This window comes from Chiloscyllium plagiosum, unplaced genomic scaffold (genome assembly GCF_037043375.1).
Source record: "Chiloscyllium plagiosum isolate Xiang-an unplaced genomic scaffold, Cpla_swu_hap1 HiC_scaffold_35, whole genome shotgun sequence".
NCBI lineage: Eukaryota > Metazoa > Chordata > Chondrichthyes > Orectolobiformes > Hemiscylliidae > Chiloscyllium > Chiloscyllium plagiosum.
Genome location: NW_028270173.1, coordinates 33,888,706 through 33,900,299, shown reverse-complemented (window position 1 = coordinate 33,900,299; position 11,594 = coordinate 33,888,706). Strand labels below are relative to the sequence as shown.

Below are 11,594 nucleotides of genomic sequence, written 5' to 3'. Positions count from 1 at the left end.
GCTGTTTTTCAATGACATTTTACCATTTGTTTTTATCCTTTCCTCGCATCCGAGGATTGTACTTCCAATCTCTTAACATTTTTCCTAAAGGACTGTCCGTTGGGATGTGGTCCTCAGACGTCCCTCTCATGTCTCCTTCGACACTTAAACAACTATTCTTATTTCCCATTTTAATACTCGGCCGTTTCTTTATGTAATTTAATTAACTTAACTGAGGTCCGGTGTCACCTTCTTCCACACCCACTTCAGGGTCCTGACCTTTGCGTGGGGGATTTTCCCTCTTAACAACCGGTCTAAGGCTGGGCGGTCGAATTAGGTAGACACCTTACTCGTCAGATTAATCTAGCCAATTAAATACTTTATTTTATATGTTGCCAATTCCCCGTACTTCTCGTATGACCCGACCACCAAGGTAATTCTTAAAGATCCATTTTCTTTACCTTGCTCTGTGCACAGTGTTAGCTGGTCATTTCAGCGCGCCCCGTCACACGACATTACCCGGATATATCGACCTGGCAGCAACTACTGCTGCCTACCCTCGTCGCCCGGATACCCGGATACATCCATCTGGCAGCAAATACCGTTGCCGGTCTCCTGGATGTATTCACCTGGCAGCAACTACCGCTGCCTACCCCGGATAAATCGTTAAAGACCTTTTTTACCCGGGTCTTGTGCACACAAGAGTCACCCGACTGAACCCGCCGCATCTGCCCATCTTGTTTCCAGGGTCTATCACGCTCGCCCAAGCTGCCGCGGCAAGGAGGGAAACTAGAGACCGCCGAAATCAGCGAGGTGCACCTTCTCCATTTTCCCAATAAAACCGAGTGACCGGAGCTTGGGATCCCGGGCGAGCCCCCAAATCTGTTAGAAACAAATTTAATAAAATTTAGATAAGACCACCAAAACTGGAAACAAGACAATTTATTCTACAATCTTGCAAGAAAGGGTATCAAATGCAGAAGCAAAAGAGCAATGAACATTCAAACTAGTACATAGTTATACTTTTGAGCTGCGTGAGGTCACCTCTTCTGACTCCTACATTACCCAATCAATTTTATTCTCTGACTAACTTGCGATCCGCTCTTATTATTTCCCACATCTCCAAGTTGGCGACCCTTCCCTCTGTAAGTGCTGACATAAGGGAGATTTTGCTAAACTTGGATCTTGATGTTCCTTTCACTTTATCTGTTTGCTTGTAACAACTTCCATTGTTCATAGGTACATTCCATTCCTGAATATACATTTTAACAATGTGTTTTTTCTTGCCTAGTTTATGTGTTTCAGTTATCTCAGATATTTTGCTGAGACTAAATTATTTAAACTATCATGATGAAAGAAATTATTTACTAGAATAATTATGCACTAAAGTTAGTACCCTATTATCCACAATTATATACATTTCCCTAGAGCTTGCTAATTTAATCATTGTCTGCAGCTGCCCTTTTCACTCGATTTATCAGCACTATACTTAAGCTTATTAGCACTACCCTTTTGCTATATCTGCGAAAATAATACACTTCCCCATTTCTTACAATAGCATAAATTAAAATCATGAAAAAATTTGCCTAAACAATGAATACAAAAAGAGTCTAACGACGACTGTGAATTCGTTGTGGATTGCGAGGAGAAACAAAAGTCATGTGGTTCAATACTGTTCCTTAGGATTGTCATTTTTAACTGGTTTGACCTACATGTGATCCCAGACCCACAGAAAGGTTTTAGACTCGTAACTGACCTCTGGTCAATGGATACTCGTCTGGCTGGGGATGCCCTTATTCCATGACTGCACAAAACCTAAGTTGACAGTTTGAGGTCCCTCAGACCTGAAATGTAGACCATAGTGGACAAAAAAGAAATGTACAAAAGGTTCACATTAAGCGGTACCTTCTACACATAAACACCTTATTTACATTGTGCTCAGTAGAAAGGGCATAGTCACCTTTTTTAGAGCTTAGCATATTACCGCTACTCATCTCTTCTTTTTCTTCTTTCTCCACTATTGACAAGCCCCACTTTTGCAATGAGCCTCCAGAATTCAGCCTCAGTGCTCCTCTTCTACCTCACTTTTTTTTTTGGCATCTTTCAGATCTGTTGTAGTGACATATAAAACTCGAAGTATTTGCTCTGATTCTTTGGACAGATTTTACCAGACCTCATTAGTTTACCAGAATTCCACGTCTTCAGTACAGATTTTGAGCATCAGCAGTATTTTGTTTTGAAACACTTTGTAAGATGTGCTTTCATTGTGCATATTTTTTTCAAACCTCAAACAAAGCAAGTAATATGTTTGGAGAACAGTATAATGTCGTTATTGACAATTTGTTAAAATCCCAGTCTCCCCATTGTATCTTCTTCAATAACAAGGAAATAATGGAATTTCATAAAAGTATGGCATTTTGCACAACTTTTAATTCATTTTATCTGTCCTTATTGAAAAACACTCAATTATAATTGTGAGTTCACCTTGTCATTGGTTTAGAAGAATACAATATTTACGCATCAAACAATTAGAAGGGTATCGGCAGTCAAAGGAACGGCTAGAAGAGCTTATAATTTTATTGTAAGATAGTTCAAGAGAGATGAATCAAATAAAAAAAAAGATTATCCACTGTTTCCGTTCCAATATCAGGTGCAAATTTCAGTGAAAACCGAATTATGCCTTTTGGTACATTTCTTATTTTGAGGTCATTGACTTGCTCATACTTTTCAGATATCAAATGGAGGTGCCTATATTGGAAAGGGTGGACAATGCTAAAAATAATGCAACCGCAGGGTATAGTCTAACAGGTTTGGATGTATTAGCTTTCAGAGCGCTGCACCTTGATCAGTCACTAGTTACTGATGAAGGAGCAGCGTTCTGAAAACTAATACTTCCAAATTAACCTATTGAACTATGACCTGCTGTTGTTTGATTATTAACTTTTCAGAAAGATATGCAGTCCCTGTCCATTTTGTTTTTGTCTCACAAATATTCATCGTGCATCTGCTTATATCTACATAAACTAATGATGAAATTGAACCCTATAATATTACGTTGACTTGCAAATACCATTAAATAGCCACCAATGGGCATTTTTCCTTCAGGAGCAACCATCATAGATTTTTGATCCTGTGTCATCCAAGGGTCAAACTGTTGTATTTCTGCGTTGTTTAACACGGGGTTTGGGACAAAAGCATGACACTTTTTTTCCTAAGAGTTTATGATTATACATTTTCTTTCAATATGAAATACGTCTGTTAAATATTTTTCTGCATGTGCATTAAGTTTCCGAGGTAATCTGACTTCTCAAAAGGCTAGATCGAACATCAGCCATTTTCATTTGAGGATTTTTTCTGATATAAATGAGATCATATTTTGAAAGCCGAACGTGCGTGTATATAATAGGTACATATCTCAACAACAGAGAATTCCACCATTCGCCAGAAAAAGCAAATGTCTCAGTAATCTTGTAACTTAAAAATATTTACTACACGTTTCTTGTTACAGTTGACATTGCTGCTAAGGTGCCCATAATTTATTCATCTTTTTATCATTGATGTTTAAGCAAATCAATATTCCTTCTTTCTTCGGATATGTGCTCGTTTTTTTTAAACTTTCAGTGTGCTTTCGTTACTTAACATCTTCAATGAGGTAATAGGAATTACTAATGTGTTTGTGTTATTTGAAATTGAACTGTTTCAATTTATCATCCTAGTTAAGTTTCCCATAAATGTAACCTTTCTATTAAAGTTATTTTGCTCTGTCCAATGCATTTGCATTTTTCCTAACGATACAAAGTGTACTGGCATCCACAAATGTGGACCATACTCCAGTACTTGCAAAGTGCACATACTCAAGATCACTTCCTTTCTGTTGTTGTCCATGCTCCTATCAATAAAGGTTAGGTGCTGTTTTCTTTGTGTAGTGCTCTCTTCATGTTTCCTGTCTTTTCATTGATCTTTTCAGTACCCAGTTCCTTATGTTTCACATCCATTTTAGATTTATACTATCTCCCACTGTTCTTCCAAGCAAGGTTAATCACATTTTTATACCTGCATTGAGCCTTAACTGCTAAATATCCGTTCATTCCACCTACTTGTCATGTTTTTCTTTGGAATTGCAAGTCATTTTCCTCACAGTTTGTCATACTTCCAAGTATGTTGTCATGTGCACCAATATGGTGCCGATTTCAACGAACTGATAACTGATAAACTGATAACCTGCATACCTACATCCCTCTTCATGTTAATGCTTCTGCCGATTCTGCAATTTATTGCATACTTTATTCCTGTATTGGACCTAGCATCACCGACATTTGTCTGGACTAATTTCCTGCTGCGATTAGTCTGCTTGAGTGTTCGGATTATCTATATCCTGTTGTATTCTTTGCAAAATCTCCTCACTATATGCAGCTCCCCAAGCGTTCTGTCGATCACAATCTTACTAATCACATCAACTGAATTCTTCTCCAAGTCGCTTATATGCACGACAAAGAATAAGGGTAACTGAAATAATCCTTGTGGAAAGTTACAGTTCACAGATGTCCAGTCTGATAGAAAAATAAAACATTATTTATCCTCTACTCTATTTTTCTTTATTGACTCGATTGGCCGAATGGGTCTGCTTCCATACTGTAGGGGTTTTATGGTTTTACCTTCTCAGCAAATCTTGGCTGTACGTTGTAACTCTCTCTTGTTCCGTGAAATATAATTCGCTCCATAATTCTGTTCTGTAGCTTTATATTGAATACAAATTTGAGCGTGCAGCGTGAAGTTTTGGATTGCATGTTTAAGACATAATGTCAACCTTGATATATTAGTGGAAAGGCGATTGTCTAGTGGTGTTTTCCAAAACCTCTTATCTAGATTCGTGTCAGTGTTCTCGGAACTCTGCTTCAAGTCTGCCAAAACAAATGGTGGAATTTGAATTCAATGAAAACCTGAAATTTGCAATTCAATGATAACGGTGAATTCATTGTCAATTGTTAGAACAATCCATCTTATTTGCTAATGTCATTCAGTGAATGAAACTGTCATCCATACATTACCTGGCTTACATGTGAATTCAACCTCTTAATGAGTGACTGTCTTCAAACCATGAATGAATTAAACAACGCACCACCTTCAAACACCAGATGAAATGATTATCCTTGTTGCAACACATAAATATATAGATCATTTATTGATCGAATATAGATGGATAGTTTTAAAGAGAGAACATTGTTGAGCATTCTCTTCCAATGAATATTGATGCATTCACTTATAGATAGATAATACATTATTTAAATAAACACCAAATGATAGTTTAATTATAGGTGCAACATATGCCTAACAAGTATGTGTATATTTATTTACCCAATTATAATCCACAAGCAAAAAAGTTATATTTACTTAGCCTGATACGTTTGTTTGTTTGGACTCCATACATGCATGTGCTTTATTTCAAAAACATGTTCGCAGAAACATTGACATCATATGTATTTAAATATAACATATAAATTCAAATTATCCTGTCATGGTATTAAATGGAGACCTTGCTAAATGATGTATTCAAAAATGTGAAACTAATATAATTTTGCAATGCCAGTGTTACTGCATGAGATTTCTACAGAAATAAATGTGACTCAAATGAACGGCCTGTATCTCACAACATGGAACAACCAGTAGTCAGTCAAAAAGATACGACATAGTCTACATTACTCATAAAAATCTGGTCATAAATACATCACACACTCGGTTGAACTCCAGAAGTGTTCCAATGTCTGTGAGATATTCATTTTGTCTTGTTTGATTTGCTTGATACTCCGATTCTCTGACTTAGTTAAATAATATGATTTCTGAGCAGACAGATAAAAAATAAAAAGAAACCGAAAGAGCTATGAATGCTTGAAGTCAGAAACACAAACATATAGAACTTAGAACATAGAACATTACAGCGCAGTACAGGCCCTTCGGCCCTCGATGTTGCGCCGCCCTGTCATACTAATCTGAAGCCCATCCCACCTATACTATTCCATGTACGTCCATGTGCCTGGCCAATGACGACTTAAATGCACTTAAACTTGGCGAATCTACAACCGATATAGGCAAAGCATTCCATAGCCTTACTACTGTCTGAGTAAAGAAACTACCTCTGACATCTGTCTTATACCTATCTCCCCTCACTTTAAAGTTGTGTCCCCTCGTGTTTGCCATTCCCATACTTGGAAAAAGGCTCTCCCTATCCACCCTATCTAACTCGCTGATTATCTTGTATGTCTCTATTAAGTCACCTCTCAACCTTCTTCTCTCTAACGAGAACAGCCTCAAGGTCCTCAGCTTTTCCTTGTAAGACATTTCTTCCATACCAGGCAACATCCTAGTATATCTCCTCTGCACCCTTTCCAAAGCTTCCAGATCCTTCTTATAATATGGTAACCAGAGCTGTACATAATACTCCAAGTGTGGCCGTACCAGAGTTTTGTACAGCTGCAGCATAACCTCCTTATTCCGAAACTCAATCCCTCTATTAATAATTTTTTTGGAAAATGCAGCAGGTCCGGCAACGTTTATGGAGAGAATTCAGAGCTATCATTGTATTTTGCATCCAGTAACTCTTCCAAAAAATGGAATTCCTGCAACAATTCCTCTTTGTATTTTTGATTTCTGACTGGGAAAATTTGACTGGAAGGATGGTGCATTCTGAATTTGTCATAATATCAGGATTTAATTCCATCGTTGACGACATCGTTTGCTGTCTGATGCAACACCCACTCGTGGCTTAAGACGACTTTAAAAAATGACTCTGGATCCCTGTAATTTCGTCTCTCTGCTCCCACGATAACCTCTTGAATACCTTGTGCAGGGCTGACCTGGTGTCCATTCCAGAGTCTCCACTGCAATCCCCACTCCACCACACCAATAAATTATGTAGTCAGGAGGCAGCCTAGAGCACAGCTTTCATACTTCATTTCAGTGAAGTGTAAAGTGCAGTGTTCCATATGTGATTCGATTGATCCACCCTTAGGCTTTATTCAAAATGTACTTAATTCTTACGACAGTTGAAATACAAAGGAAACTGACATGGCTTAATTTTTGTTGAAACAATTAACTAAATCTAGGTATGCTTTCTGAGCATGGATGAAGCACTGCTGATGTTTCCTGCTTTTATTGATACGTTTGGGTTTATTTGGGGTGGTGATGTCATTTCCGGTGGTGATGTCATTTCCTATCGCGGTATTCATTTCTTGTTCTTTTTCTCAGAGAGTGGTAAATGGGGTCCAAGTCAATGTGTTTATTGATAGAGTTTCAGTTGGAATGTCATGCTTCTAGGAATTCTCGTGCATGTCTCTGTTTGGCTTGTCCTTGGATGGATGTGTTTTCCCAGTCGAAAAAAGCCAAAGTCATCAGCAGTGCTTCGTCTTGAGGCTCACTGAAGATGTCACCTAGTATGGTGACGAAACATCTGAAAGTGAACCTTCCAGCTCAGCAAGCAAACCAACATCCAGAACCTCAAATTGAACTACAAATATTCTCAAAACTTACTAACACTTAACTAAATGTGCATTTTCATTACTAATCGTCAAATATACTAGAATCCCATAAACCCAGCCTCGTCAAGGCAACTTAGCAAGACAGACAAGGCTTTCACATGCTGCCTCTACCAAATTGATCAGAACGAAATATTGAAATAAACTCTTCTTATGTTTCTAAAACAAAAACTCATGAAAGATTCTCACCGCAGAGTAGATAAGCTGTTAGCTCAGCAACAGCAGAGACATTCTAACGAACAGAAAGTATAGCTAACAACCTGCCTGGGTGTGTTTGAGTCATTAGCCTGCCCACCAATGCCTCTTTTGACGTTAAAGAAAACACACACAGGGAGCTGAAACGTGCTCACTAACTGCTTCTGAAGCAGACATTCTGATCCCATTGTAGCAACACCGATCCACCAGAGAAACAGCACAATACACAAATCGTTTGCAAGCACTGTACTATTTAACTGGCTTTTTGTCTAATTTACAATCTGGCAAAACCTCTAATACCTCTCCACTTCTTATTTCAACCTGCTCAAAAACTTCACAGGATGAAGAGCTGATGCTCAAAACGTCGACTCTTCTGCTCCTCGGATGCTGCCTGACTGGCTGTGCTTTCCAAACACCACATCTTTTGAAACAAGAAAATCACAGTCCAGCTCCTTGAATTCTATGCTTGCATTCTCCTTCTGCCGAGTAAAAACAGGTATGAAGTACTCAGTTAACACACTTCCAGTGTCCTCTGATTAATCACACAAGGCCACGTCGGGTCCCCTGTCTTTGAGACCTGATAAGTCCTACTCTTTCCCTGGTTATTCGCTTCTGCTTGATACATTTGGAGAATATTAAGTGACGCTCCCCAACATTAACTACCGGTTATCTTATGCCCCCTCTTTAGACTTCTAATTGCATTCTTGTGATCTTATTTTGCTTCTCTAGAGCCTTGCTTTATTTGCTTCCTTTATATCTCTTAAACGTCTTTCCTTTCCCTTTTTTGTCTAGAAATGTTTATTCGACGATTCCAACGTTGATTGACTTGTTGCTGCTCTAATTCACACTAAATGGAACATGTTTGGCGTATACTGTACAACCATCCCACTAGAATTTTCAACCGCCTCCCACTGTTCTGCTGTAGGTTTGTCCTCAAGTAGTTGCATACAGTCAATTCTGGTGTTATGCTGCCTTCTTTTAATAAATTCTGCTTTATAACAACACAAAACCATTTTCTTAATGTATTATATCTGCTTTTTAAGAAAAGAAATAAACTAAAAACATCTGGTCTCATGTTAGTATCACTGTTACGTGGAGGATCTCTTCTTTTTCATCGCTCAGAATTATCTCCATTGCCGAGGCCCCTCTACTTGTTGATATCGAAAAAAAAGGTCTCCTGCACTGATTTCAAGAAATCAACCCTGTAAACCCTCTATGTCGTGACATCTGTTTGTTCAAAAGACCGAAACTAATGCGAAGCACTATGCAATTATTGTGCAGTCAATAGATTTGCATCTCAAGTACAAAACAGACCTAAAAACTTCCTAAAGATCCTCATGTACTGGATACGAGTGGCAAGCTCAACGTCGCTCCAAAAATGGGACAGCCTGCAATAACACAGATAGAACGCATTTATTACCCTATTCTTGCAATCGTTGGTCTCCCAGGTAATACACTTTAAGTGAAGTAATGTGACATGGTAAAACTTTTCAAATGGTAGACATCTCATTCTATGCACTAAGATGATTGATAAGCGTGCAACGTCTTGCATTATCAATAAAATACTGGTAAGTATTGATGCCTCAGAGATATTGCGACTGATTTAACGCAGCTTACAATGTGGTGTTTTACATAGTTTACTTATTTATATCATATTGTTTACATGACATATTTATCTTCTCTTGTAAAGGCCATTGACTGTCCTTTTGAAAAACAGAACACAGTGGATCCTAGAAATGGCTAGAAAGCATTAAACCGTGGTTACCTTAAGACAGTTTATCAATATACATAAAGACGAAAAGCTATAATAAAGTATTGTCTTAGGATCAGTTTGAAGAAAGATAAGCAACGTGATTATTTAATTCATCTTCGTAAAGCACAGGTGTTGATATTCCTTTTTTCAGAAAAAGAAACAATAAATGAAACATTTTCACTGTTCCCTGGCAGATACAAACTCTCTGCTCGGTTAGCTATCAAGATCAAACAATCTTCAGAATTTCAAGGGAATCTTTGGCAATTGCATATTATTGAGACCATTACTCGCAAAAAAAAATTAAGCATGACCTAGCCAATGTTTTACGCAAGCTTCAATCTAATTGCTGCATTTTTGAAAAAAAAATCCCTCATTCAGTCATTAAACATTGCCTTTTTGTGTGCTTATTGCATTTTGGCTTGCACCTTTTGATAATGAACAGGTCACTTAAACAACTATCTTAGGTTGTTAATCCTTGTTTCTGAGGTAAATATTTCGTAATATTAATTAAACCTTTTTTTTTGTTCTTCTTATCAACACATTCTACAACACTGCCACGTTTACTGACCATTGTTTGTCATTTTCCAACAATTATGCTGGTTTAGTAAAGCCTCTTTGTACTTCGTAGCAGTCTTCTATTTTAGTAACGGAGTCAAACTTTAAATATCAGCATTATTTATGAAGTTTGGAGTTAACTATCTGATTCATTATTATTATTGAATTATTTCTACAAGCACTTAAAAAAGCGCAATAATTACAAAATATATCATGCACATTCTTCTTCCTGTACGGAGTATCAAAATTAAATGTCCAGGATTGCTTAAGTATGTCACGTGTTGACGCATATTTCTCAAATTCAGAATACCTGCTTCAATTGTTGCCTTCTTTGCAGCTAATGTGATGACATTGGTGATTCTCTCCCGTGGACGTTGCAATCTTTCGAAATGCATCACTCGCTATATGTTGAGCATGGCTGCTGCGGATTTATCATTTTTGATATTTGCTGTAATACTGTATGAGATAAAAGATTCTTATTTTCCATACTCATTCCTCAACTACACTCCAATTTGCCGTCTTAATCTTGCCCTCTACTTGGCTTCGGTTGATTGCTCAGTCTGGTTAACTGTCGCGTTCACTTTCGATCGATTTGTGGCCATTTCTTGTCCGAAGTTTCGACAAAACTATTGCACAGTGAAAACGGCAACTGTGATTATTATAGCATTATGTATTTTGAGCATTTTAGAAAGTGTTCCGTTCTATTTCGCATATGAACCACGTGAAACAATTGAGAACATGCCTTGGTCCTGCTACATTAAAGCAAACTTCTATACAATACCCATATGGATAGCATTCATGTGGCTGGAAACTATCTTAACTCCTTTTGTTCCATTTGTTTTAATTTTGTTGTTTAATGTTCTGACCATTAAGCACGTTGTGCAGGCTAACAGAGTGAGAAGGAAAATTCAACAAGTCGGCAAAGGCCTGGATCACAATGATGCTGAGATCGAGACACGTAAAAAAATCAATGATATTATTACTAGCTATATCTGGAAGCTTTATACTGTTATGGGGTGTAGCATTCTTTTTTTATATTTTTGTGCAATTTACAGATGCTCAATTTTTAGAAGCGAATTACAACGACCCATTTACAATCTTTGAACAATCAGGATATATCCTCAGGACATTGAGTTGCTGCACAAACACGTTTATCTATGCAGTTTCCCAGCGTAAATTCAGAAATGAGCTGAAGAATATGATTAAGCTTACATTCTCTCTAATACAGTGTACCTTTAAGTAATTCCAAGTATTCAACAAATGACGAACTCCATTTTAATTTTGGTAATTTAGTGTAAAAGGACAGGTCTCGTTGTTGGGTTGTTCATTTAGGGGCAGAATCTGACATGAAACATTTTTGCTGACAATTTTGGTTTTAAATATTACATTATCTCCAAAATTGAAAAGAAAAGAAACCCCAGCACATTTTTAAACTTACAAGAGAGATGTCCATTAAAATTAGAATAATAAAAAGATTTTTTTTTCAAATTGCACAAACACAATTCAAAATAAAGGAGAATAAATCTCGCTACGAGATTGTTTTTGGTTTTTTAACATTTCCTGAATACATTGAAAATATGAAG

General features: G+C 37.4%; 1 pseudogene; it reads left to right on the top strand.

The window, feature by feature from the left end:
* Nucleotides 1-9,081: 9,081 nt before the first annotated feature.
* On the top strand, nt 9,082-11,254 carry LOC148140626 (C5a anaphylatoxin chemotactic receptor 1-like; annotated as a pseudogene).
* Nucleotides 11,255-11,594: the final 340 nt, after the last annotated feature.